The sequence below is a fragment of the Anguilla rostrata genome, chromosome 6 (assembly GCF_018555375.3).
Source record: "Anguilla rostrata isolate EN2019 chromosome 6, ASM1855537v3, whole genome shotgun sequence".
NCBI classification, from domain to species: domain Eukaryota; kingdom Metazoa; phylum Chordata; class Actinopteri; order Anguilliformes; family Anguillidae; genus Anguilla; species Anguilla rostrata.
In genome coordinates, this window is record NC_057938.1 from 12,918,276 (window position 1) to 12,945,054 (window position 26,779).

Genomic DNA, 26,779 nt, shown 5'->3' on the forward strand with positions numbered 1-26,779 from the left:
CTCAGTGTGCAGCATTCTATCTGGAATGTCAAAGCCCTGTGTTTTCAAACACCATGGTAGTGCCCACATTTTTTCTGTACAGTACATTCTCCATCGCAATACAAACCATTTCAAATAACCCAAGAGGTTCACAGAAATGATTAAAGATTGCAAACAGTACCTAAATATTGTAATTTCTTTCATCTGAATTCATTAACAAATGAGCAATACCAGTTCCACACATTTAGCCTATGTAAAATATATATGTATAGCATCTTTATACATACCCTGTCTACAGATGACTCACTATGTTTCTGTAAGTTTAACAAGTAAACACTAATTTTGTATATATATATATGTACAGTACAGTAGATATCTGTGTAGATGCAGTTGCACCATCAGGATATGGGAAATGTTTTGCCAGTTTTATTAGGACACCTGACATTTAATGTGATGGTGCATATCTGAATTTCCCCCCATATAATCACTGGTTTTCTTTTCGACCAGTTTTTAAAGTCCCAATTTATGCTAAATTGTCTTGCTGATTCAGGATAGGCACCACTTCTATATACCCCAAAGTCTTTCAGCTGAACATTGGAGTCATTGTAACTGCCCGATTAACCAGAGAATGAGATGAATGAGAACTGAATCATGAGACAAGGTGTGGCACAGCCAGTCATAGCATTGCCCCGCGAGGGAGGGTTTCAGTCAGCAGATTAACCCCTGCCTCGTCATGTTATAGTGACACTGTAGAATAAAGCTTCTGCAGTCTGCCAGCGACAGCTGCCTTACATAGTAGCTGCTGCAGCTCAACCGCCTGACTGCAGATTGGAAGAAGCAGCCAGTAGACTAAACATATTTCTGAGGGTAAACATGCTAGTCTCTCCCCTCCCAATTTGACAGGTGACATTGCAGTGAAGGGACACATATAAATTCAGCATTCAAAAATAGGGTGAATAATACACAAAAAAACAGAAGCTCAGTGTTACCGGGATGATTGCCCCCGTTAATAGGAAGCGAGACCATTCACTGCTCCTTGCTGTGAGAAAAGCAGTTTGGGGGCATACACCATAGACAACAATTACAGATTTCTGGGAAAAGCCGTAGGTGCTCAGGGGTATGTGAAGCTGAATTAACAGGGTGCACAAACTATACTGCAGAGCTCCAGGGAACAGGCATCTTCAGAAGGTATAACATCAGAAGACCAACAAACTTCTCAAACTGCATCCTAATTACAGTCGGGGCCACCTTCTTTTGTGGTCAGATGGCACTAAAAATCCACAGGCACAGGTTCTCCCTGTCCATATCCTAACATCACCCATTATAATTCAAGGCAAAACTGAACAGAACAGCAGTCCTGGTCTGATACCTATGAATATGACACCATGGCCGCTCTTAATATTACGACTTGACCGCTAGCCACTAGCTTCAAGGTAGGGATGAGCCAAGTCTGTTTTATTGTGCATGTGTGTGTGTGTGTGCATGTGTGCTTGCACAAACTAAACAAAACCACTTGCAATGAGTCAGCCCACGACACTATATTATCTTGAGCTTGACTGAATAAAGGCCACACTCACATAACAAAGCACACATTCAGGTCTGTAGGCAAATGGTTATTGGATGACTGAACATACACGGTTAGATTCAGGGCTGCCCAGGACTGAAGCATGTGTTGTTATAAAAGAGGATGTTTCAGTATCTGAAAGGGCTTTTGAAATTCTACCAAGAACTGAAAAAGGTCAAGGTTGTGAGTGTTGCCTCAGAATGAAAAGAATAAAAATAATAATTAAAGGATGATGCACAGTACTTACAGTGGGAGCATTAATGTGATATTGACGTTCAAATGTTTAAAAAAAAATTTTTTTTTAAATAAATGGTTCCCCAACTCAGGTTACGTATTATTGTTATTTTACATATTTGATTATGTGAATTTATCCACAGAGGGGATTTTCTTTTTTAAAATCTAGTAATTGTATTGGGTTAATTGTGTGCGTCTGTGTGCGCGCGCACGTGTGGCTTTATTTAGGAAAGGTGTGCCTACTGAGGTAGGTGATAAGTTTCTCCACTCTGATAAATTCAATACGTATATAAATCTCCACTTGAAGGCAAATAACCCAATATTTGCTGTTCATTCCACAAAGGTATATTATAAAGACACGTGTAATCTATTATGGATGTGGGGATTTTTCTCTTGTATCTCCACCAGCATACTTTGTTCGTCAAAAACAATAGACTTAAGTGCGAATTTCTCCAAATCCTCAGCCGTCTTTCAGTCAAATTTCTGTTGTGCAAGTAATCATTAGGTACAAATCCCTCATCTCACTTAATGAATACAATTTCCTTTATATTCCTGTTTAATGATCATGCGTTTTTCAAAAATGTAATAAAATATAAAAGCCCCATATGCCAATCTCTTTAAAAGTATTCTACAATAACAATGACCTTCATATATTTTACGAATCACGTTGACGTTACATTGAAATCAGCTAACTACTTTGTGCATAAAAAACAAACATTAATTTCAACAAAAGAGGACATCCCGAGACGCTAATCGCGAAAATGTCTTGGAATGATGGATGTTAATCTAGACACAAATGAAGTACGCTGCACTTGGAAATGAGTACATGTTGAAAGCCAAAATCCGCGTTTGAGCGCTAAACTCGCTCGGGCAGCGCATACAGTACATTACAATGGGGGAGAAACGTGTTTTTTAAAAACCTTGTTAGCAAACAGTTTCAATTAAGTGCCACCAAACTGAAATGAAGCTTTTTGTTTTTGGTAAGAGTGTACCACTATAAAACGCGAAGAGCATGACCACATTTGAACAGCCCTGATCCATCTTTGCATTTTAGGCTATCTATCCTTTATTTAGAGGTGAGGCAAGAGTAGTACAGAAAAGAGAAAAGGAAGCTGGGACGGGTTGTCCAGGCGTATAGTTCAACAAACGATACTGCTCGGCTTGGGCGAGGACCAAGTGAACTACCACACGGGTCCGTCGGAAGGTGTACATACAACAGCACGCGAAACTCGCTGTGCTAACAAAGAGAACAGGGGATCTCTTCTTAGTCTATTCTCTCTGACCAAAGACTCGTACGACAAGATTATTTCTCTTCGTTGGAAAAGTGGATACACGCTTGAGGTAAGGCTGTGTATTACGCTGTTCAGTAAATGAACGTAGGTTGTTTTGTTCCTGATACCAGTTGTAGTTTAAATATATTGGTTTATTGTTATCCTTAACGTCCACGAGTGAAATAGTATGCATTGCTTAATGTGCCTCACAATCAGTTGTAAATATTTTACAAGAGGTGGTTATTAGAGGTGGTTCGCAGAATGTATCAGTTGGTGATTCTCTCAAGTGTCCTAGTTTGAGAAATTCAATGAACGATCTTTTGTTACATTTAGGACACATATTAATCAACTTTTCACGGTAAATACGGTTCATTGTTTGTATTGGATATAGTGTATAAGCATATGAGATTTCACGAAATGATTTGCCTGAAACAAATTTTATTTTATAAGAGCATGTCTGTGTCGCTAATAAGTAGCTACGTATTAATTTATTATAGACGCCCTTATTTTGTCAGTTTGACTTGCAAAGCATTTAGACAAGCGGAATACATATAACAAAATGCAAATGGGATTGTTTATGCTTCAGCAATTGACCATTTGTAAATTAAAATAATTATGGAATACCTCCATTGATAATACAGAAGTCAAAATTGAAATTATATACACGTTTTAAAGGGCAGTCAAAGAAGTAGCCTATACTAATATAGTGCATGCAAGCATACACATCAGTCGCTATGGAAAGTTGGGGGGTTGTAACTACACTAGTGGAATACAAATTGTAAAGGGGGGAAAGGAATTCCCTTAGATTGAAGGGATGCTAGCTGTGGGTTGGAGACCATAGCATCTCAGTGCACCGTCAGGACTGGCAGGCACATAGCAGTCTGGGTATTTGAATGGGATTTCTGTAGTACCCACATGCATGGTGAGGGAGTTCATGAAGGGTTGGGAGGTGGAGTAACAGAAAGGGAGTAGACTAATTAGTGAGGGAGACTTTGGGATGAAGAAAAATTAGATGGGATAGACAGTAATGGCTCGTTGTCCTTTTAAGATGGGGTATGCAGCTGTATAAACTGTAGACATAGTCCAGACACTGGAGTGAAACACGTGGTTATGTTTGTATCAGTCTGCCCTATATATCTGCACTGCCAGGGCATGTAAGTAGAAGCAGAGACTAGTGATGTTCAAGGTCAGATCTGACACATTAATGGATACTTTCGGCAGTTGGTAAAATCACCAGGTAAAGACTGTCTGATGAGGACCAAGGAGGGTAGAAGGGCGAAAAGTGCATGCCTAAGGTGCAGAGAGGATGTAATTTAATCACTGTCGAAAGCTTGAAAGTGCCTGAGAAGAAACAATGAGCACTAACAAACATGGCCTTATCTAGCATTTGTACATACACGGAAATGTGGTTATTGTGTTCCTCGTGGAGGATAGAGTTGAATTAGCGCTGACAGTTTTACTTGTGATGTTCATATCATCAAATATGGCATTCTTATGTCATAAGGTTGGAGAAGGTGAATGTGTGGTTCTTGTGGTCTATGGTATTGACTGCTGTTGATCATATGATCCTGGACTGATGTTCAGGTGAAACATGCCATTGTTATTTTTCAACGCACTGTAGCATCAGAACATAGCAGGCTCTCCTGCTGATGTCACTATGACTACACAATCTTGTTGTGTGGATCAGCGTAAAGCTAGCAGCCCAATAGCATGAAGAAACAGTATACAGTCTGTCTCTGTACAATTCGAGTTTATCTACAGTCACCACAGGTACAGCTCCACAAGTAGGTGCTCAAGAGGCACTGGCAGTCTGCTTATCAGATGAAGTGGCAGTGATTGGGACAGAGGAAGAATAGAAGGGTCTGGGGAGAGTAAAGGATAGGGTTTGAGACATAAAATGGCAGGAAATAGATGACCATTTCATTCAGCCATCATGCACTGAATAAAGATAAGATACAAAAATGAAATTTGGTTTGTCATGCTACTGATAGAAATGATATGTGACAAACTGCTAGAAAGACATAGTAGACAAATATGTAACTTTCACACAGAATGACTAGGAAGGTATTCTTGCAGGCTGGATGCCTGGTATTATGAAAAGATTATATTTTATATAAATTGTAAAAAATTGTAAATCTCTCAATAGTACAGAAAGAGGTCTGTATGACAAGGTACTTTTTATGAGTTTGTTCAATTCACCCTATATGCCTTTTTTCCTTTATTTTTAGCCAGATGAAATTACTATTTTTAGTAACAACATATGCAATAAAAACTAAAATCAAAGGCAAAAGCTGTATAGACATGCCCACTCTGTCCTTCCCTAAGAAAACCTGCATTTTATTTGTAGCTAGTTCAATTATTTGCCACAAGGATCAGCTAGTTAAACTAGTTGGCTATTAGGAGAGCTAGCCATAAGGCTAGCTGGCCATAAGGATGAGCTAGTTCAGCTAGCTGCATTCTATTAAAGGGTTAATAATCACTAAATCACGTTTTTTGTGTTGTAAAGCAAGTATCTTGTTTCCATTTGATACATCATATTAGTCCTATTGGTTAAAAAATCAAACTGTAGCTAGGAATGACTTTGTTGCTAAAAAAGAAGAAAACCTTTAAAATATTTCTGGCTTTTCCTTAGCCATTATTGCTAGCTACCTATGGTGAATTTTGTTTACCTTGGTCAGACCAAACCACACCCCCTTTTAGTACATATCAGCAGAGAACAGCTCATATCTAAAATTCCTTTTAAAATATTAAAATACAATTTCGATTACTACAGTTACATGTTAACACTGCTTTGGGGATCTTAACCTGCCAAATGCTCTAAGTCATTCTGGGTGAGAGTGCCTTCTAAGTGAATGTAATACAATGCCTGTCTTTGTGTAATGATCCATGCGGACCCATTTAGCATGTAACCAGCAGGAGCGGGCTTATGCTTCAGATTTTCAAGCTCTCTGTCAACTGCAGGCATCTCCAGACGTGGGGAGGAGGTGGCACTAAATGGGTTCAATCAAGACAGTATCTACAGTATGTGAGGTGTTGCAGGATATGAGCCATTGGCTTCAGCAGGGTTATTAATCTTGCTGAACGCTGGAGGCAGTCGGACTGGTGATCACCATGGTTGAGTTGTCGGCAGATGAATTGCCTTGAATTGTGCTGTTAGTGGAGGTACACACTGAGCATGGCCATGCAGTTTTGAGAGTGCGTCTATTTCTTGGACTGTCAAATGCATTCAGGGCTAGTTTTTTCATGACCCTTCCCACTTTAAAAAAAAAAAAAAAAAAGGAGACTACAGACTCTACTATGACTACAGCCTGTGTGTGAGAACCTCATCGGGTGGATCTCTTTGTAAGGTGGTTGCAACTGATCTCTGAAAGCATTTTTGTTCACCATGATACAGTACTACTAAGGTATGGGGTGGGGGGGGGGAGTTCACATTTGGGTTCTGTCTCATGTTATTGTAAGCAAACAATTCCATAGATTTTTATGTTTCCGTTTCACCACTTAAGGCTTGAACTTATTTTAGATATTGTTATTTTTGGGAAACCCTCTGGTTGTTGGTATTTAGGTCATTTTTCTTTTTCTCATGCAGTGTCTTAATGCAGGGGAGAAGAGAACATTTGGAAACAGATACTCAAAACAGCAGCAGGACCTATTCACTCTGTTATTAGTTACTGTGCAGAAGGCCTTAGTGTCTGGTTATTATCACCCAGCTGAGTTTGTCATATAATTTCTGAAAATAATTTTATTATTATTTATAATTAGAAATCTAAGTCAGAATCACTATCACTTTTCCATGAGGGCTATATAAGTCTAGTAACATGGTTATGCAATAACCCTTTCCAAGGAGAAAACAAGTTTGGATGATCTGTGCTGGGTTATGAGCCTGTTTCTCATTAATAAGCAATGAACAAACTGCCTAGTTTTGAGAAAGTCCTGATGCAACCATGTGTACTAAAGCAGTTAACTTTGGTATTTTACATGCAATGCATAATCCATATAAAATGAAATGAGACATTCCAAATGGTGATCGTCTCCCTACTGTAAGTAGATCAGTGGCCCAGCTGATTTTAACATGAAGTTGGCTGGTTAGAGCTAAGGTAGCTGTGAGTGTAGGTGTCTCATTTCCCTGAGGTGAAGATGAGATGGTTGTATTCCAGATGGAGATAAATGTTTGAATCTCCTGAGAAAAAGTAAGTATCGTTAAAGATTGTGACTTGTCTTGGACTTCTAATATTGTATTTGGTCCATATTTCTCAGGTAGCATCTTCAAGTTAACTTCGCACTCGTCCATTCTGCGGGCCTACACACTTGCCTAGTTGGCAATTTACCGAGTGTGGTGAGTTTTTTATGTATAGACAGACAATACACAAAGAAACACAAATGTATGTAGACCTTAAGCTCTACATGCCGAGCTTAAAGGCCATAGGTACCCATGCTACAGTAGGAAATATTTGACTTGTTCAAAATCATTAACAAACCTGTGTCCTAACCATTATTCTAGCTGCTGAACACAGCCGTGAACTTGCCTTTACCCTCAGACTTACGGTTTTCCTAACCCTAACCCTAGTTTGGGCCCCTAACCCTAATTGAATCCATTGGTAGACTGGAAAACTTCAGAAAACCCATTCAAAATTGATTAATAAATAAGGTAAATATCAATAATAAAATAATACAAATGCAAAATAACGTTTCAGGTAATTTAAAAACATTTTTATTTTTTGAAGAAATATGAATATATTGCACATGTTGTTAAAGGCCATAGGTACCCATGCTACAGTAGGAAATATTTGACTTGTTCAAAATCATTAACAAACCTGTGTCCTAACCATTATTCTAGCTGCTGAACACAGCCGTGAACTTGCCTTTACCCTCAGACTTACGGTTTTCCTAACCCTAACCCTAGTTTGGGCCCTTAGCCCTAATTGAAGCCATTGGTAGATTGGAAAACTTCAGAAAACCCATTAAAAATTGATTATTAAACAAGGTAAATATCAAGAATAGAATAATACAAATGCAAAATAATGTTTCAGGTCTTTTAAAAACATTTTTATTTTTTGAAGAAATATGAATATATTGCACATGTTGTTAAAGGCCATAGGTAGCCATGCTACAGTAGGAAATATTTGACTTGTTCAAAATCATTAACAAACCTGTGTCCTAACCATTATTCTAGCTGCTGAACACAGCCGTGAACTTGCCTTTACCCTCAGACTTACGGTTTTCCTAACCCTAACCCTAGTTTGGGCCCCTAACCCTAATTAAAGCCATTGGAAGATTGGAAAACTTCAGAAAACCCAGTAAAAATTGATTAATAAACAAGGTAAATATCAAGAATAAAATAATACAAATGAAAAATAACGTTTCAGGTAATTTAAAAACATTTTAATTTCTTGAAGAAATATGGATATATATTGAACATTTTTTTATGGCCATAGGTAGCCATGCTACTGTAGAAAAAATTTGACTCATTCAAAATCATTAACAAACCTGTGTCCTAACCATTATTCAAGCTGCTGAACACAGCTGTGAACTTCCCTTTTCCCTCAGACTTATGGTTTTCCTAACCCTAACCCTAGTTTGGGCCCTTAGCCCTAATTGAAGCCATTGGTAGATTGGAAAACTTCAGAAAACCCATTAAAAATTGATTATTAAACAAGGTAAATATCAAGAATAGAATAATACAAATGAAAAATAACGTTTCAGGTAATTTAAAAACATTTTAATTTTTTGAAGAAAAATCGATATATTGAACTTTTTTTTTATGGCCATAGGTAGCCATGCTACAGTAGAAAAAATTTGACTCGTTCAAAATCATTAACAAACCTGTGTCCTAACCATTATTCAAGCTGCTGAACACAGCCGTGAACTTCCCTTTTCCCTCAGACTTACGGTTTTCCTAACCCTAACCCTAGTTTGGGCCCTTAACCCTAATTGAAGCCATTGGTAGATTGGAAAACTTCAGAAAACCCATTAAAAATTGATTATTAAACAAGGTAAATATCAAGAATAGAATAATACAAATGCAAAATAATGTTTCAGGTCTTTTAAAAACATTTTTATTTTTTGAAGAAATATGAATATATTGCACATGTTGTTAAAGGCCATAGGTACCCATGCTACAGTAGGAAATATTTGACTCGTTCAAAATCATTAACAAACCTGTGTCCTAACCATTATTCTAGCTGCTGAACACAGCCGTGAACTTGCCTTTACCCTCAGACTTACGGTTTTCCTAACCCTAACCCTAGTTTGGGCCCCTAACCCTAATTAAAGCCATTGGAAGATTGGAAAACTTCAGAAAACCCATTAAAAATTGATTATTAAACAAGGTAAATATCAAGAATAAAATAATACAAATGAAAAATAACGTTTCAGGTAATTTAAAAACATTTTAATTTCTTGAAGAAATATGGATATATATTGAACATTTTTTTATGGCCATAGGTAGCCATGCTACAGTAAGAAATATTTGACTCATTCAAAATCATTAAAAAACCTGTGTCCTAACCATTATTTAAGCTGCTGAACACAGCCGTGAACTTCCCTTTTCCCTCAGACTTACGGTTTTCCTAACCCTAACCCTAGTTTGGGCCCTTAGCCCTAATTGAAGCCATTGGTAGATTGGAAAACTTCAGAAAACCCATTAAAAATTGATTATTAAACAAGGTAAACATCAAGAATAGAATAATACAAATGCAAAATAATGTTTCAGGTCTTTTAAAAACATTTTTATTTTTTGAAGAAATATGAATATATTGCACATGTTGTTAAAGGCCATAGGTAGCCATGCTACAGTAAGAAATATTTGACTCATTCAAAATCATTAAAAAACCTGTGTCCTAACCATTATTTAAGCTGCTGAACACAGCCGTGAACTTGCCTTTTCCCTCCGACTTATCGTTTTCCTAACCCTAACCCTAGTTTGGGCCCCTAACCCTAATTGAATCCATTGGTAGATTGGAAAACTTCAGAAAACCCATTTAAAATTGATTAATAAACAAGGTAAATATCAAGAATAGAATAATACAAATTTAAAATAACGTTTCAGGTAATTTAAAAACATTTTAATTTTTTGAAGAAATATCGATATATTGAACTTTTTTTTTATGGCCATAGGTAGCCATGCTACAGTAGAAAACATTTGACTCGTTCAAAATCATTAACAAACCTGTGTCCTAACCATTATTCAAGCTGCTGAACACAGCCGTGAACTTCCCTTTTCCCTCAGACTTACGGTTTTCCTAACCCTAACCCTAGTTTGGGCCCTTAGCCCTAATTGAAGCCATTGGTAGATTGGAAAACTTCAGAAAACCCATTAAAAATTGATTATTAAACAAGGTAAACATCAAGAATAGAATAATACAAATGAAAAATAATGTTTCAGGTCTTTTAAAAACATTTTTATTTTTTGAAGATATATGAATATATTGCACATGTTGTTAAAGGCCATAGGTAGCCATGCTACAGTAGAAAAAATTTGACTCATTCAAAATCATTAACAAACCTGTGTCCTATCCATTATTCAAGCTGCTGAACACAGCCGTGAACTTGCCTTTACCCTCAGACTTACCGTTTTCCTAACCCTAACCCTAGTTTGGGCCCCTAACCCTAATTGAAGCCATTGGTAGATTGGAAAACTTCAGAAAACCCATTAAAAATTGATTAATAAATAAGGTAAATATCAAGAATAAAATAATACAAATGCAAAATAACGTTTCAGGTAATTTAAAAACATTTTAATTTTTTGAAGAAAAATCGATATATTGAACTTTTTTTTATGGCCATTGGTAGCCATGCTACAGTAGAAAAAATTTGACTCGTTCAAAATCATTAACAAACCTGTGTCCTAACCATTATTCAAGCTGCTGAACACAGCCGTGAACTTCCCTTTTCCCTCAGACTTACGGTTTTCCTAACCCTAACCCTAGTTTGGGCCCTTAGCCCTAATTGAATCCATTGGTAGATCGGAAAAATTCAGAAAACCCATTTAAAATTTGTTAATAAATAAGGTAAATATCAAGAATGAAATAATACAATTGCAAAATAACGTTTCAGGTAATTTAAAAACATTTTAAATTTTTGAAGAAATATCGATATATTGAACTTTTTTTTTTATGGCCATAGGTAGCCATGCTACAGTAGAAAAAATTTGACTCATTCAAAATCATTAACAAACCTGTGTCGTATCCATTATTCAAGCTGCTGAACACAGCCGTGAACTTTCCTTTACCTTCAGACTTACCGTTTTCCTAACCCTAACCCTAGTTTGGGCCCTTAACCCTAATTGAAGCCATTGGTAGATTGGAAAACTTCAGAAAACCCATTAAAAATTGATTATTAAACAAGGTAAATATCAAGAATAGAATAATACAAATGAAAAATAATGTTTCAGGTCTTTTAAAAACATTTTTATTTCTTGAAGAAATAAGAATATATTGCATATGTTGTTAAAGACCATAGGTACCTTTGCTACAGTAGGAAATATTTGACTCATTCAAAATCATTAACAAACCTGTGTCCTAACCATTATTCTAGCTGCTGAACACAGCCGTGAACTTGCCTTTACCCTCAGACTTACGGTTTTCCTAACCCTAACCCTAGTTTGGGCCCCTAACCCTAATTGAATCCATTGGTAGATTGGAAAACTTCAGAAAACCCATTAAAAATTGATTAATAAATAAGGTAAATATCAAGAATAAAATAATACAAATGCAAAATAACGTTTCAGGTAATTTAAAAACATTTTAATTTTTTGAAGAAAAATCGATATATTGAACTTTTTTTTATGGCCATAGGTAGCCATGCTACAGTAGGAAATATTTGACTCATTCAAAATCATTAAAAAACCTGTGTCCTAACCATTATTTAAGCTGCTGAACACAGCCGTGAACTTGCCTTTTCCCTCCGACTTATCGTTTTCCTAACCCTAACCCTAGTTTGGGCCCTTAACCCTAATTGAATCCATTGGTAGATTGGAAAACTTCAGAAAACCCATTTAAAATTGATTATTAAACAAGGTAAACATCAAGAATAGAATAATACAAATGAAAAATAATGTTTCAGGTCTTTTAAAAACATTTTTATTTTTTGAAGAAATATGAATATATTGCACATGTTGTTAAAGGCCATAGGTACCCATGCTACAGTAGGAAATATTTGACTTGTTCAAAATCATTAACAAACCTGTGTCCTAACCATTATTCTAGCTGCTGAACACAGCCGTGAACTTGCCTTTACCCTCAGACTTACGGTTTTCCTAACCCTAACCCTAGTTTGGGCCCCTAACCCTAATTAAAGCCATTGGAAGATTGGAAAACTTCAGAAAACCCAGTAAAAATTGATTAATAAACAAGGTAAATATCAAGAATAAAATAATACAAATGCAAAATAACGTTTCAGGTAATTTAAAAACATTTTAATTTCTTGAAGAAATAAGGATATATTGCATATGTTCTTAAGGTCTACATACTTTTTTTCCGGCATGGCATATACTGTGGTCTGTGGGATTTGACCTTTGACCGTCTTGTCAGCGTCTTGTCGATCTGTTGTGATGCACGGTCTTTTGCTTCGGGAAGTTCTTTATCAAACACAGGGAAGGTGGTCAATGTTTATTAATCAACTGGCCCCTGTGTCCTGAAGTGGGCGGAACCTAAGTGGCAGCTGTAAAGGCCGTGCTTGTCTCCTGTTCGTGATTTGTGTAGTAGACCTGATTGATGTCTGCGCTGTGCCCTATATGATCGATTACTTTTTAGTCTTGCTGCATATTAGAGACTGCCTGAGGTTTTTTCAGAATCATTGGGCTGCTGGATGGCAAATTAGCACATTGTTCCATAGTGCTGAGGGACTGCTGAGTGACTGAGACTATCTCTTGAGTAATGATTTCTTGTACAGTCTAAAACATGTTTACCCTTCCAAACAACCTATTTGGCATTGTTTATTACTGCCGTGAGATATGATATTTGCAGTTGTCTTTGATTGCTCCAATAAACTCTTTTTTTTAATTTTTTTTACCAAAAATGTTTCATTTCTAACAGTGTGTGGGAGGTTGTTCCTTTTTATTTGGTATTTTAACATGTATTTTGAGCATCGGGCAAATTTAATGGCCAAGACTGCTTATCACTCTCTTCTTCACTTTTTCACTCACCTGTCTTTTTCAGTCTCTACTGCAGTGCAGTTTTTTTTTAAGTCCCCATTTAATGTAAGAAAATAAAGAAGTGCAATAAGCATTTTGTCTAATTACAAAAGAAAAAGCCTCACGCGTCGTTGTTTAATTTGCTTAATTTTGCTTAATTTGCTTATGTGTCCGCTGTCACACAGACCCGCTGCTTTTCTGTTCTGGTTACAGCTCCGTGTGTGTGCTTGGGTAACTGCTTCCCATACTGATTCTGGCTCATTTGAATTAGAGTAGCATTGGAGGAAGCACCTCATGAAACAGCGGAGAGCTTCTGTTGCCTGTCTCCCTCAATTTTAAGCATTCTGCTTGTGTGACAGAGGGGTGGTGGTGGCGGCAGCGGTGGCAGTGTGTCTGTCTGTGCTCTCTGTGGAATTGGAATTGTATTTACTCTTCCTAAGCTTACTCTGTTACTCGTGTGGAACCAAATCATTGTGAAGATAATGGCTTCATTGCTCTGTAAAGTCTCAGCATTGTGCCAATGGCAAAAAACTGTATCCTCCACCAAAATTGGGTACCCTTGACATTGCAGGGTGGCTGCTGGCTGGTTGTAGTCTGATAATGGTACTCCTTTTATGATTTTGCTGGTTGTCAGGTCACCTGTACTTAAACTGAACAAGGATACATCTGGTTAACTGTTGTCAGAGCATGACAAAGTAATGTTATATGTCACATGAATAAATCCAAATTTTCACAAGCTTGCCAAAATTACTTTGTCACAATTCTCATCTAATATGCATATGCACTCATAGATACATCTCTATTCATCTATAAGTAGCGCTGTATTCCTGGAGACCAGAGGTAAATTTAAATGTGATGTGTATATACATTCTGGAAATGTTTGTTGGAATCTCTTCAACTCCTGGCTGCATCACCTCAATGGTACATAAAGTAGCTGAAACATGTTTTTTTTCATCGGGGCAGCAACCGGAGGGCCTAGTTAAGCTTTTACACTTCCAGACTGAGGCACAGAGGCTGCTTCCCCAAGGCCAAATAAGGAAGTTAAGCTCTCATGTTATTAACGGAGTAAAGAAACAAATGGTCTATGACCCAGCTTCCAGCACAAAGTATAATATTGTCGGATAGAGGTCCCCAAACTATAGCCCAGGGGTAAAATCCAGCCCTTTTCATTTACCTGACCTGCTTGAAGCTACTACAGGAAAAATCCACCAAATTATACAGTATGTCTAAAAGAGGATGATAGCCAGCACCAGTCCTACTGGCTATAATGGAGGGGTTCCAAAAACCCCAGACCCTAGGACCTGTTTTAATGAGCACAGCGACTTGCCAGTGGGTTCCGGCCCCCGTAATTTGGGAAACACTGCTGCTATGTTCTCTCTAGCACTTTCCAATATCCGTGTCAATTCGACTCTATTAAGTGAAACCATACTGTAACATTGGGATCACAACCTCTCCCTCCGGCCTGCCTACTCAAAAATTTCAGTCTGAAGCAGGATTTCCCTCGGATGCAGGATTTGGGTTAGAAGCGGTTTTGTGATCTTCCAGGTAATTTGTTCAGGACAGGTAAGGTACAGTATGATGGTATGTCTCCTGTCTAAAAGAAGAACTAGGGGACGGGCTCATCCTGTTAATGCTCTGTTCACATGCATGGATGGGCCTCATGGTCTGGTGTCAAATCTAGACCATACTCGCACTGTGGTAGGCAGCCCTGCAGGGTGATGCACAATAATCTCTAGCGTCACCCATAACAGAAAATCACCACACGCCTGGTCAATAAGAGATTGTAGTTTGAGTTAGCTGAACAAGAAGCTGAAGAGGATTGCTTAAATGAGAGGTATTCTATATTTAACAGATATAATTTAACAGAAATTTGTGTTACTTTTCGTTACTTTTTGCTTAAACAAACTATTAAAATACATATTTGTACTACAATACTGGAGAAGGAACATATTATGAAATAGAATATGATTAAAATTCTCCCTTGACTTGGCACACATTTAAGCCAGTAAGGCGGATTAGTAACCTATAGTATGTCTTTGCCTGTCCTCAGTTAAAGGCTATTTAATTGGGCTGTCTATTGGGATTACAGTGGATGTATCATGGATTATTTTCGGACTTTAGGATTTTATTTTTGATGACTAGTTGTATGACAAGAAGAGCTAATATTTATTTTTAATCTTAACAGTTTGGTCCTTGTTATTATGTTTAAAGCTAGATATCTGTCAAATCCTGAGTGTGTTCAGTATTGCCTGAGGGTAATTTACGTTGATCCAAATTTAATTTCATTTATGACCGTAAGCTTTCCTTTCTGTGAGTCCACAAAATGATCTCTGTTAGGTTGTGTTTTGACTCGCTCTTTCAATGACATCACCTTAGTAGTTCTGTGTCATTATTGCATTCTGTAGAACTGGGTACTCTTTATGCAAGCTGTGTTACTCAGTATTATACGCTGTACTGACAAGTTTACGATTTTAACATCCCTTTACGGTAAACATACGTCTAATATCTGCCGTTGTTTATTAAACGTTGTGCAGAGTGAGGAGAAAGTGGTTTTGGTTTCATGCCTTTGATTACTGTACTTTGTCACTTACTTTACCACTGCATTTTGATTATAGCTGTGAATTAAATTACAGAGCTTCCTAAAATTGTGTTATGTGCAATGTGTGCTGATTGTAGAGTTAAAGTGAAATAAGTGATTGTTGCTATCAAGGAATGTGTGTGAATGCTGAGCTGAGGTTGAGCAATGAGTTGAGAGGATATCACAGAGCATCCATAATCTTATCCTGGGGATTGTGTTTTCATTGGGCTATAGCTGAACAGCTATATGTCACATTCTGACCACAGCTGTAGTATGACATATACATATATACATTTGGTCTGTACTGTATATGTATGTAGGCTATATACAGTACAGACCAAATGTATTTTTCCACAAGGAGGCTATTTTGAGGAAAAGATTTATTGAGATTATTTTTAAGAAAAAGTGTTTTTTTCTGTTATTGTTGGTAGAAATGGATAAAAATGTTTGTACTTTGGTTTGTTATTCAATACATGCACATATATTTACAGAATTTTTCTTTAACTAAAGTTTATTGTTTTAACTACTGGAGGACTAATTCTTTTGTTCCCTGTACTGTGTGTGTGTGTGTGTGTGTGTATATATATATATATATATAATATAGTGATATATATTGTGAGCACCATTTTTTATTTGTTTTGCTCTTTTCTCCACAATTTTTGATTTATAATAAAAAAAAAACTGGCTTTTATGTAAGGGCATTTTTATATAGTTTGATTTCACCATGTAGAAATGACTTTTCTTAAATAGTCCTGCCATTTCAGGGCATCATAACGTTTGTGACAAGGTGTTTATGATTAGTCAGGTGTGTTCAAGTGCTTCCTTAGTGGAAGTACAAGAGAGCTTTCAGTCTTTCTAGTCTTGATTCTAGCCTTTTGATTGCCTTTGGAGTCTGTTATTAGTGTTTGGCAGTGGGACCAGAGTTGCGCCAATGAAAGTCAAGGAAACCATTATCATTATTAAACTATTATCAGAGGCATAGGCCAAACCTTAGGCTAACAAAAATCAACTGCTTGGAACATTAAGAAGAAAGAGAGAACTGGTGAGCTCAGAAATCACACATACCCTCACACACACACACACACACACAAACACATGTGTATATATACTCTGTTTAAAAAACCCATTTCTGCTGTTTATAAGGGGTCTGCATCGGCAATCTGCTCATTTCCAACCCTCAAAAAACAAAGTGCACACTCTGCAGCCTTAGAGATCTGCTGCCAGCCAGGACCATCTGAGCACTATTAATTTTGTCACTATATGTATATGTTGCGGCGGGTCTGGAAATCGCATCTAAATGAAAGATAGCTTCTCGAGCTGTGCGTGTCATCTGAGGTTTTTGGTTTATTGTTATTGCTCCCAGCAGGGAATGCAGCCATTGGTTTTGGCTGGAATGGCCAGTTGCGTGGGGCCAGATTTCTCTTTGGCCTTTCTCAGAATGACCTCTAAACTGTACCATGGCAAAGGTCAAATCATAACCATTGGTTTAGCTGTGTTTATGTAAATGCCACCTGCCAAGAGGTACTGGCTGTAGCACTGATGATGATACTCGGTCATGCCATGTGCTTTTGCCCTGAAAGAAGGATTAGGACAGTTGTGTGAATTCTAATTACCAGTTTACCTCACAGTTGTCATTTTTTTTGAAAATGGACCGTTGAGGAACTTGTTATTTGGATACATTGAGCTCACAACACAAATTGGCCACTACAACCAAATTTATTATTTGTATGTGTATTTATTTCTTCATTTAACTGGGGGCAAAGTAGAATTTGCAAGAGTTAATGCTTGTAATCATATTGATCTGGAGACTACTCAGAGGTTACGTTTCACATTTTGGGCCATATTTATTAAGGATGTTGGCTATTGGGTATGGAATTAAACAACTTGAAACATTAAAACTGTGTTCTGAATGTTTTTTACTAATGAGATTAAAAAATTTATTGTGCCACTAATGGTAATTTGCAGCATGCTTAATAAATATGGCCCTAGATTTTTTAAATGGACAGACTCCATGTCGGTGCTCCTCTCTAATAATTTTTTTGAAGTGCTGCATGTAGGTCTCAGCCTCATTTAATCTCTGTTCATTACTGAAGGGCTTAATGCTTCATCCGTATCAAAATTCAGAAGGGAGCACCTGGGCTGTCCCACCATGCTTTGCCTTTGTTTCAGAATTTTCCAATTAAGATTTGACAACGGAACGCTTGTAAGAAATAGCAAGCTTCCAAAAATAAGAAAATAGAATGATCCCTCTCAGTCGATGCCTCTCTCCAGAGTGTTAAGCTGCTGAAACCCTCTGTAGCGGGGGGCATTCTTATTTCCCGCTCAGAATTGCACCATGGAGCATCACATTAAACAAGTGATGTAAATGCTTGAATTTATTTATTTATTTCATTTTTAAAGCGGTTTTAAGAGAAGTCTCCTGAGTGAGAAGGCTTGTGGGTTTTTTTAAGGCCACCATCAAATGCTTAATGTGCTTTGCATGCTTCTTGGCCTGAGGAAATGTCAATTTCAGCATCCTGATCACGCCTGTCTTGGCTGTCATGACATCATCATCATCAAAGAGGGCTCCTCCCCTCCCTTGCTATCCCACTATGGTATGAGATTGAGAGCTGGATCAGAGACATCATGCTGTGCTGCTACCTCCGTCTTCATTGAAGTGTTCAAAAGAGACAACAAAAAGTGGCCAGATGGCAGGAGAGGGGAGAGGAATTCTACCGATTTTACCGAATTTTTTACTGAATTCTAGTGAAAGCTATGACTTTTAATTACAGATTCTCTATATACTGACCAGATATTCAGTTCCATATGCTTAACAAAGTCCTGTCCAACTTTGATTTATGCCAAAACATTCAATTACATGCATGTTTTACAATATTTATGTAGGCATGATGAAGAATTGTTGTGGGGACAATGGATTTTTTGTGTTGAATGCTTGTACACTGCATATTTATCCCCAGGAACTGTTACCGGTTGGAATCTCCAGAAATAAGAAAGTGGGGACGATGGAAAATATGGAGCTAGCCATGTGGCTACCATAAAGAATGTTTTTTAAATCATTTTTGGTACTTTGTTTCGGCATATCTTTGAGTACCCTTGGGAGCAGAGGTCTTGATACCCATGGCAATAGAACAGGTGGATGGGAACACGATTTTCACATATGCGCTTGCTTTGCCCCCGATCCATTCGAGGCAATGCTGTGGACTTTTGTGGGCCTGTGGACGGCCAAAAATACAGATCTATCCCTTTCGGCTTTTTTTTTTTGTGTTGTCCTGTCAGGACCTAGTTGTAGTGGAAAGCCCATGGCAGTGGCGAGCCTGCTGAGTATAATAGCCAAGTAAGTAGGTAAGGCTTGTAAGTAATCATTTACCAAGTAAATATTTCATGGCCCTTGAGCCAGAAAGCAGAAACGGTGGCGTTAAGTAAATGCTGCAAGAGATATGTGATGTGTCACAAAGATTAAGATTTTCACAAATATTAGCAGTCGTAGCTGAAGAGACAAACATTGGGAGCACTGCACATTCCCTCTCTTGCTTTTTCTCTTTCTCTCTCACACTTAAGTACACTACGTAGGCAAAAGTATGTGGACACCCCTTCTAATTTGTGGGCTCGACTTCTTCAGCCACACCCATTGCTAACAAGTGCACAAAGTTAAGCATACAGCCATGCAATCTCAATAGACAAACATTGGCAGTAGAATGGGTCGTGCTGAAGAGCTCAGTGTGGCACTCTCATAGGATGCCACCGACAAGTCAGTTCGTCAAATTTCTGTTCTGCTAGAGCTGCCCCAGTCAACTGTAAGTGCTGTTATTGTGAAGTGGAAAGGCCACACAAGCTAACAGCCGAGTGCTGAAGCACGTAGTGCGTAGTGCATAAAAATCATCTGTCTTCAGTGGAACACTCACTACTCAGTTCCATACTGCCTCTGGAAGCAACATCAGCACAAAACTGTTCATCGGGAGCTTCATTAAATGGGGTACCATGGCTGAGCAGCCACACACAAGCCTAAGATCACCATGCGCATAGCCAAACATTGGCTGGGGGTGTGTAAAGCACACTGCCATTGGACTCTGGAGCCGTGGAAACATGTTGTCTGGAGTGATGAATCGTGCTTCGCTATCTGGTAGTCTGACAGATGAATCTGGATTTGGCAAATGCCAGTAGAGTGCCTGCCAAAATTTTTAATACCAACTCTAAAGTTTTGAGGAGGAATAATGGCCTGGGGCTGTTTTTCACGGTTTGGGCTAGCCCCCTTAGTTCCAGTGAAGGGAAATCTTAATGCTACAGCATACAATGACATTCTAGAGAATTGTGTGCTTCCAACTGTGATAACTTTTTGGGGAAGCCCCTTTCCTGTTTCAGCATGACAATAACCTGTGCACAAAGTGAGGTCCATAAAGAAATGGTTTGCCAAGTTTGGACTTGACTGACCTGCACAGAAACCTCACCTCAATCCCATCCAACACCTTTTGGATCAGTTGGAAAGCAAACTGCAAGCCAGGCCTTATCACCCAACATCATGGTAGAGGGATTGCATTTACTGTATTTAAAGAAACCTGTTCCCTTGTTTCTCCCCCATTAAGAATTCCACACCAAGTGACAGTGAAGATGCAAAGCTATGTCATTATGTAAAAGCCACTTTGTCTGTTTTAACAAGACATTCATTTGTTCTTCACTACTGTGGGACTGTGAATAAGACTGATGACTCAGTGACAACCGCGGCTACAGTCTGTCCGAGCTCCTGTCTACACGACACTCGCTGCTGGTAATGAGTGGGAAAATGGGACTGAGTGGGAGTGACCAAGCTGCATTGCCCCCAGCAGCTCAGTATCTTGTCATGTGTCATGTCGCGATCTAATTACTGTTGGCGGTGACAGAAAACATAATAACGTTCTCTTTAATTGACTGCTGCAAGTTCACTTCCTGTTGTGTACTTGGATTTCTTTTTGTGTGTGTGGGTGTAACTTCTTTTGTTGTGATCCAACTTTTTGCTGACCCAACTTGCCACTGAACTCGCAGATGGTGCGTTTGTACATATTACTACTAGTTATATTTCAACACAATGTAGGTATATGTGATGCATGCATACAGGTAGGGAAAAAATGGAAAGGCCAATATAAAGTCACTTATTGGACACCAGGCCACTATATTTAGGCACTAATATATTGATGCAAAATGGCTGTTCCAAGAAATATATGGCAGTTGGATTAACAAATCACTGGAGGGTAGGCACTAGGCAGTGTTTTGAATTGGAACATAAGAATGAACAGTGTACATCAAGATCATGAAAGGCACTATATAAATTGAATCCATTATCAGTCGGAACGTAATAAGACTTGTTCCCCCGGAGATTCAGCTGGTAATAGGAGTTCCCAATGATATAGTGTTGAGCAGTGTTGTGTGTTGTGCATATTCATGAAGAGGCGTGTTTAAAGGGCTAAAACATCCATTGCCACCATTACAGTTCTTGATCATACTTCTTCATGAATATTAAAAAATGCACGTAATTGAATGTTTTGGCTAAATTGGAAGTTGGATAGGACTTACAATGTTAAGCATATGGAACCGAATATCTGGTCTGTATATAGAGAAACTGTGATAAAAAATCATTGCTTTCACTTCGTCAGTAGAGTTCCTCTCCCCTCTCCTGCCATCTGGCCACTGTTTGATGTCTCTTTTGTACACTTCAATGAAGACTGAGGTAGCAGCGCAGCATGATGTCTCAGACCCAGCTCTCAATCTCCTACCATAGTGGGATAGCAAGGAAGGGGAGGAGCCCTTTTTGATGATGATGATGTCATGACAGCCAAGACAGGCGTGATCAGGATGCTGAAACTGACATTTCCCCAGGCCAAGAAGCATGCAAAGCACATTATGCATTTGATGGTGGGCTTCAAAACCCCATGTGACCAGCAAGCCTTTGCACTCAGACAGAGTACTATTAATACCGCCTTAAAAATGAAAAAAAAAAGAAGCAAAATAGGCAGTGCATGGGGGAATCCGACCTCCCCAGCAGGAACCCAGGCCCTTCACTGGGCTGTCTGTGGCTGAAGCGTAGGTCAGACATGGTATGGACTATGACGTGATGATGATTATCGCCCATATGACCCATGTCTCTTTCTATAAATGTGAGTGCCTTGTGGAAAGGATTGTGCTGGATCAGTCATGTCACTAGAAGGAACACACAGACAAACACACAAACTGATAGATAGCAGCGTATAGCTGTCTTTTTCTCAACTTTATTGCTGCATATCATGTACTGTATATGGACACAGATGGATATTTATAGAAGTAATTGTCTCCTTCATTTAAATCTGACCGTAAACAAAATTGACTCTTAGCAAAATGCAGAACATTACATTCAAACATATTAGTAATGCTATAGACAAAGACAAGGAACACTCGATTCCTCAGGGAACGTGATTCCTGAAAGGCATGTACCCCCCAGGAGAGAGTGGTAAGGAGAGCATTTCATATAAAATAAATTGCTAGTCAAACAGAATTGGGGAGTAATTTCAAACCTCAGCCACCCTGCAGGTGTTCTTTTGTGTTTTTGGAGGAGCTGGAAATTGAAAATCTGAGGCTTCGATACACAACAGCTGAAACATTGCAAGCTAGACACAGCATATTATGTTGGGCTACAAAGCAGACAATAAGCTATGCAAGTTAACAAATTAAAGTGGTTCTAAGGGTTTTGTTACCTACAAAAAGTGATTGTGTGTGAACCCTTCTACTGTTCATGCTTCTACCTAAGTCGCCAAACAAAACAAATGCCTCTCAAATTGCTTGTCAATGACAGCTGCCCAGAGGTGAACACGACCCTTTAAGAGTTGAAATTGAGGGCTGTTTACTATTTTGTGTGTGACTTATTGTGATTACTTTGTTTATTTTTGTTTCATATTTTGTCTATTGTAGTTTGTGTCTGCAGACAAACCTGCTTATGGAACTGGTTGCCCTGTACTTCACCTTAAGACCAGATTTTTTTGGCTGGCGTGTGACTATAAAACAAAATTGCGCAGTTTGGATAATTTCTGTATGAGGCACTTTATCAGCAAGCCAGCAATAAATGGGCAAATTGGTAAACAAGTCTGGATTAGAAATTGAAATTCAGGCTCTTGGAACCGTGCAGTTCTACTAAATGAAATTTGAATTGGCTCCGAAGATGGTGGCTTAATGGAAGCGAAGTAATTTTGTGAGGCAGAACATAGCGTAGGCTTTAAATGAGTTCATGGTTGTTTTTTTCTGAGTTTGGCACTACCCCCAGGGGGAAAATATTGTTCTGTTATGTTTTTCTTATTCAGGACATGAATAAGGCCATGCCTCCAATGTGTTCAAACGAATAGGTACGGTCACATAACACTTCAAGCCAGTTTATTGTGTAGTCGACTGGAACATACAAGCATTTGGCCAGCAATTACATTTACACAGTGACAGGCTATCATGTTCCAGGAAGTGTTATTCCATTTATCTTCCCATGTTTCCCCTCTAAGCCTGTCGGGAGCACTGGCTCTTTTAGCATAGCACAGTCTTCCTGCCCCAGTCAGGCACAGACTTCTTTCTGTCAGCCTCGTTTCCTGGAAAAATTTGTTTTATAGCCCTACTGCTGAATAGCAGTCATACATCATTTGAAAATGAAATCTGCAATAAAAAATGTCTGGAGTTTTTATTTATTTATTTTTTTACTTATTGTAATTTTGTTACTCTTTCGTTAACTAAAATCCCATCAAGTACACCATTTGTTTGACTTCGCATTTGGCTTAACATTTATCTTTTCTGTTCTTACGATTGTCTTGTTTTCCAGGAACATGAGCAGTAAGGAATGAGTATATTGCTTAGTGAGAATCTGTTTCCTTTGGATATATTTTTCAGCAAATGACATTATCCATTTCAGAATGTGAAGATCCTTTCTTGTTATTTTTTTGTGTTTTTGAGAGCACAAACACTGAGCTTCCTTTCTGATATTTTTAACTGGATATTATCTCAAAGAAGGGTGTGTGGGGAGGGGGGATATGGCTTAAGGTCTTTTTTCAGAAGGTCAAGTTGATGTATCTCTTCTGTAGAACTAGCTAAAAACCTCTGACGGCACCACATTTCCATTAAATGTCAGGACAAAGGACAAATCCAACAGAATGGCAAGTTCCAAAAGCAAAAATATACAATTTCAAAAAACCACTTAGACCATTAACCTTTTCAGTCAGTTTAATGCTTGTGTTGAATTCAATTAGTTAGAAATGTAATATTTTGGCAGTTGTTGGCAACAACTGTGCAATGATTATGTAATTAGGTAATAAACTAATGTGTTTAATTAGGTTTTTGTATTTTAATAGTCTTCAACAACCTCATTATTATAAATCATATGCAGAGCTGGCATTTATATGTCCTGAATAGCTCTGTCACTGAAAAGTGTGGCCTGTTTCTTTCCTTTTTTTCGGCATTGAAGGTGGCAACCCTAATATATGTTATAACCCCTACCAGATAACTTCTGGATGCCATGGTCACTTTTAGAGCATGAGATGTATGGGCAAGAGATGAGAGGAATACACATTCCCAGTCAGATCTAGGCAAAGCATGTGAAAAAAAACCTTTCTACACCCACCCAAAACAGCCTTTTCTGCTTGAAGGGAGAGAGACTCGCTGTTTTTAAAAAAAAAAATGTTTTGAAATGTTTTTCATTTAAACTAGTACTAGGAGTGTGTCCCTGGCACTGTGGTGACTGTTTTCACAGCATTGTGTCTTGCCCCTGTCCTCAGAATTACATCTGAGCTTGGCTTCTTTATTCTACGTCATCAATGTTTAAATTGAAAGCAACCTCAATTTTGCTCCTGTGTTCATGTTTTTTCACTCTTGCTGAAAATCACACCCCACTTCAATTCACTTTCGATCAATAATTCATGTACAAACATCAAAAACACATTCTCTCTCACACTCATACACTCCCTCTCTCTCACACACACACATACACAAACATAATAATTACAAATTACTCCCTCTTTCCTATGCTCAGGTGTGCAGGTGGAGCCGGCAACAGTAGATAGGGCGGAGGAATTGACAGAAGCGTTCCGTCCGTCCGTCTGTCAGTCTGTTCGTCATCTGGGATGAAGAAGAGCAGGAGCGTGCTGACGGTGTCTCCTGGTGATGTGAGTATGGCAAACTGGAACAATGGAATTTCCTGCTAAAGCAATAATCCTTGGTGTAGTGACATGCACCATGGTCTGGAATCATTTTGACAGTGCCAGGGATGGCTGGCTGGGAATCCCTCAGGGCAGTGCATAATTTACCATAGCATTGTCCGCAGAGGGAAGGGTATTTAAGTGAGGTCTCTTTGGTACAACGATTAAGCTCAGCTCATAGGCTGTATGCAGTGCCAACTGGCAGCAAGTGCTTTAGAGGTGCCAGAATTGCCACAGGACATTGTGAAGATCGGAAGGGCCTACAAATTTGATTAGGCATGCCATATTGTGAGAAATAATTATTTTTTAAATAAGCGGTGAAACTGAAAAAAAGAGAAGCATTTATATTTTTTCCCTCAGTCTCTGCTAGCACATTTTTTATTTTCTGACAACAGAGATATCAGCGCAGATAGCTGACACCTGTCATAAATGTGGCATTTACAGTGTCACTCATAAGCTCAGGAAAAAGGCGAATGGGAAGATCGTTAAAGATTGGCGCTTTTCACAGGGACAGCTCTCTGTGGCTGATGTGTAGCTGCGCATGGCTGGTGGGGATCCTGCATGAGTCAGGATACAGAAGCAAAGGAATGAACCGAAAACGCTTTCGCTCGCGTAATGGAGCTGTGGATGCTGATCTTGTGACCAAGCGCAACAGACAGACCCCTGACAAGGCGGGCTGCCCAGGAAAAGGTCACCTGACCCATCTGTTCCCTCTTGGAAGATGGTAGACTGCCAGTGGGCGATCTGACACCCTGCTGGATGTTCATGGCTCACTGCTCGGTAGAGATTTTCATTAGTCAATAGATATGTATTTGGTAGCATAGGGATGTTAAAAACACTTCAGAAATGAAATAGTTATGCTCGTTGTGTTTTTCCCCTGTTGAGAGTCTGTGGTGCGCTATTTTGCGCCTAGTCTCGAATATCCCCAAATGTCTCCTGTTACGTGACCTGGCAAGCTGTTCCATGCGACTACTCCTTGTTGAGACATTTTTCTGTGTGTCAGCACACTGGCTCCAAAGCTGCATATGAGGCCAATGACAAATTAAAGCCGCAAGCGGCGTTGGAAGGGGTCCAAGCAGTGGCAGCATCGCGCCCCCTATGGAGCGATTTTAAAATGGCTTTGTCCTCATGATCATATGCCTTCACTCAACATATCTACTGAATATCATGATGATCGTATGATATATTGATGACTTATAGCCAATTTTGAGCTAAGAGACGCTGTCGGATGACTTAGTTACGTCGCCATGGATGTGTCCTGGCCGCTTCCCGTCAAGGCCTTTAATATGTCGTAACACTTAGATGGCATGTCATAACACTTAGATGGTCCGGTGTGCATGCACAGCTGCAGTGTTTCTGCACCGCAACTAAAAAAGGCTTCACAATAGTGTTGTCACGATACCGAAATTTTGACTTTGATACTGATACCAGGTTTAGTATTACGATACTCAATACTGAAATGATACTTGAAACTTAAACGGTGCTAATTCGATACTCGGTACCCAACGATACTGAAATTACCTTAATAGATCAAAAACGTAATGTCCACAAGGGTTGACCTCATTTTCTAATTCATGGTTTATTAACGACCTGGTTGATTAACAACCTGTAAGTTGAAGTCTCTTCAACATATTAATATGCATAGGCCTATAGTGTTACAACACTGAACAATAGAAAAACAGGTTAAATATATTTCAAAAATTAAACAGTTGTAAAGTAAATAATCTTTAAAACAGGTCTTTCACCTTTAAATAGATTTAAAAACAGCATATTTTAATAACAATAAAGCATCTATCTATAATGAAATATTTCCAAATTGGAACACCTATTGCTACTGAAGCGAACTGAGTCAAAGCT

General features: G+C 38.6%; 1 long non-coding RNA gene across 1 annotated transcript; it reads left to right on the forward strand.

The window, feature by feature from the left end:
- The first annotated feature begins 2,452 nt into the window (after nt 1–2,452).
- Nucleotides 2,453–25,895, forward strand: LOC135257954 (uncharacterized). Its single transcript, XR_010330821.1, has 3 exons — nt 2,453–3,118; nt 24,757–24,889; nt 25,431–25,895. It is a non-coding gene; the product is annotated as an uncharacterized LOC135257954 (long non-coding RNA).
- Nucleotides 25,896–26,779: the final 884 nt, after the last annotated feature.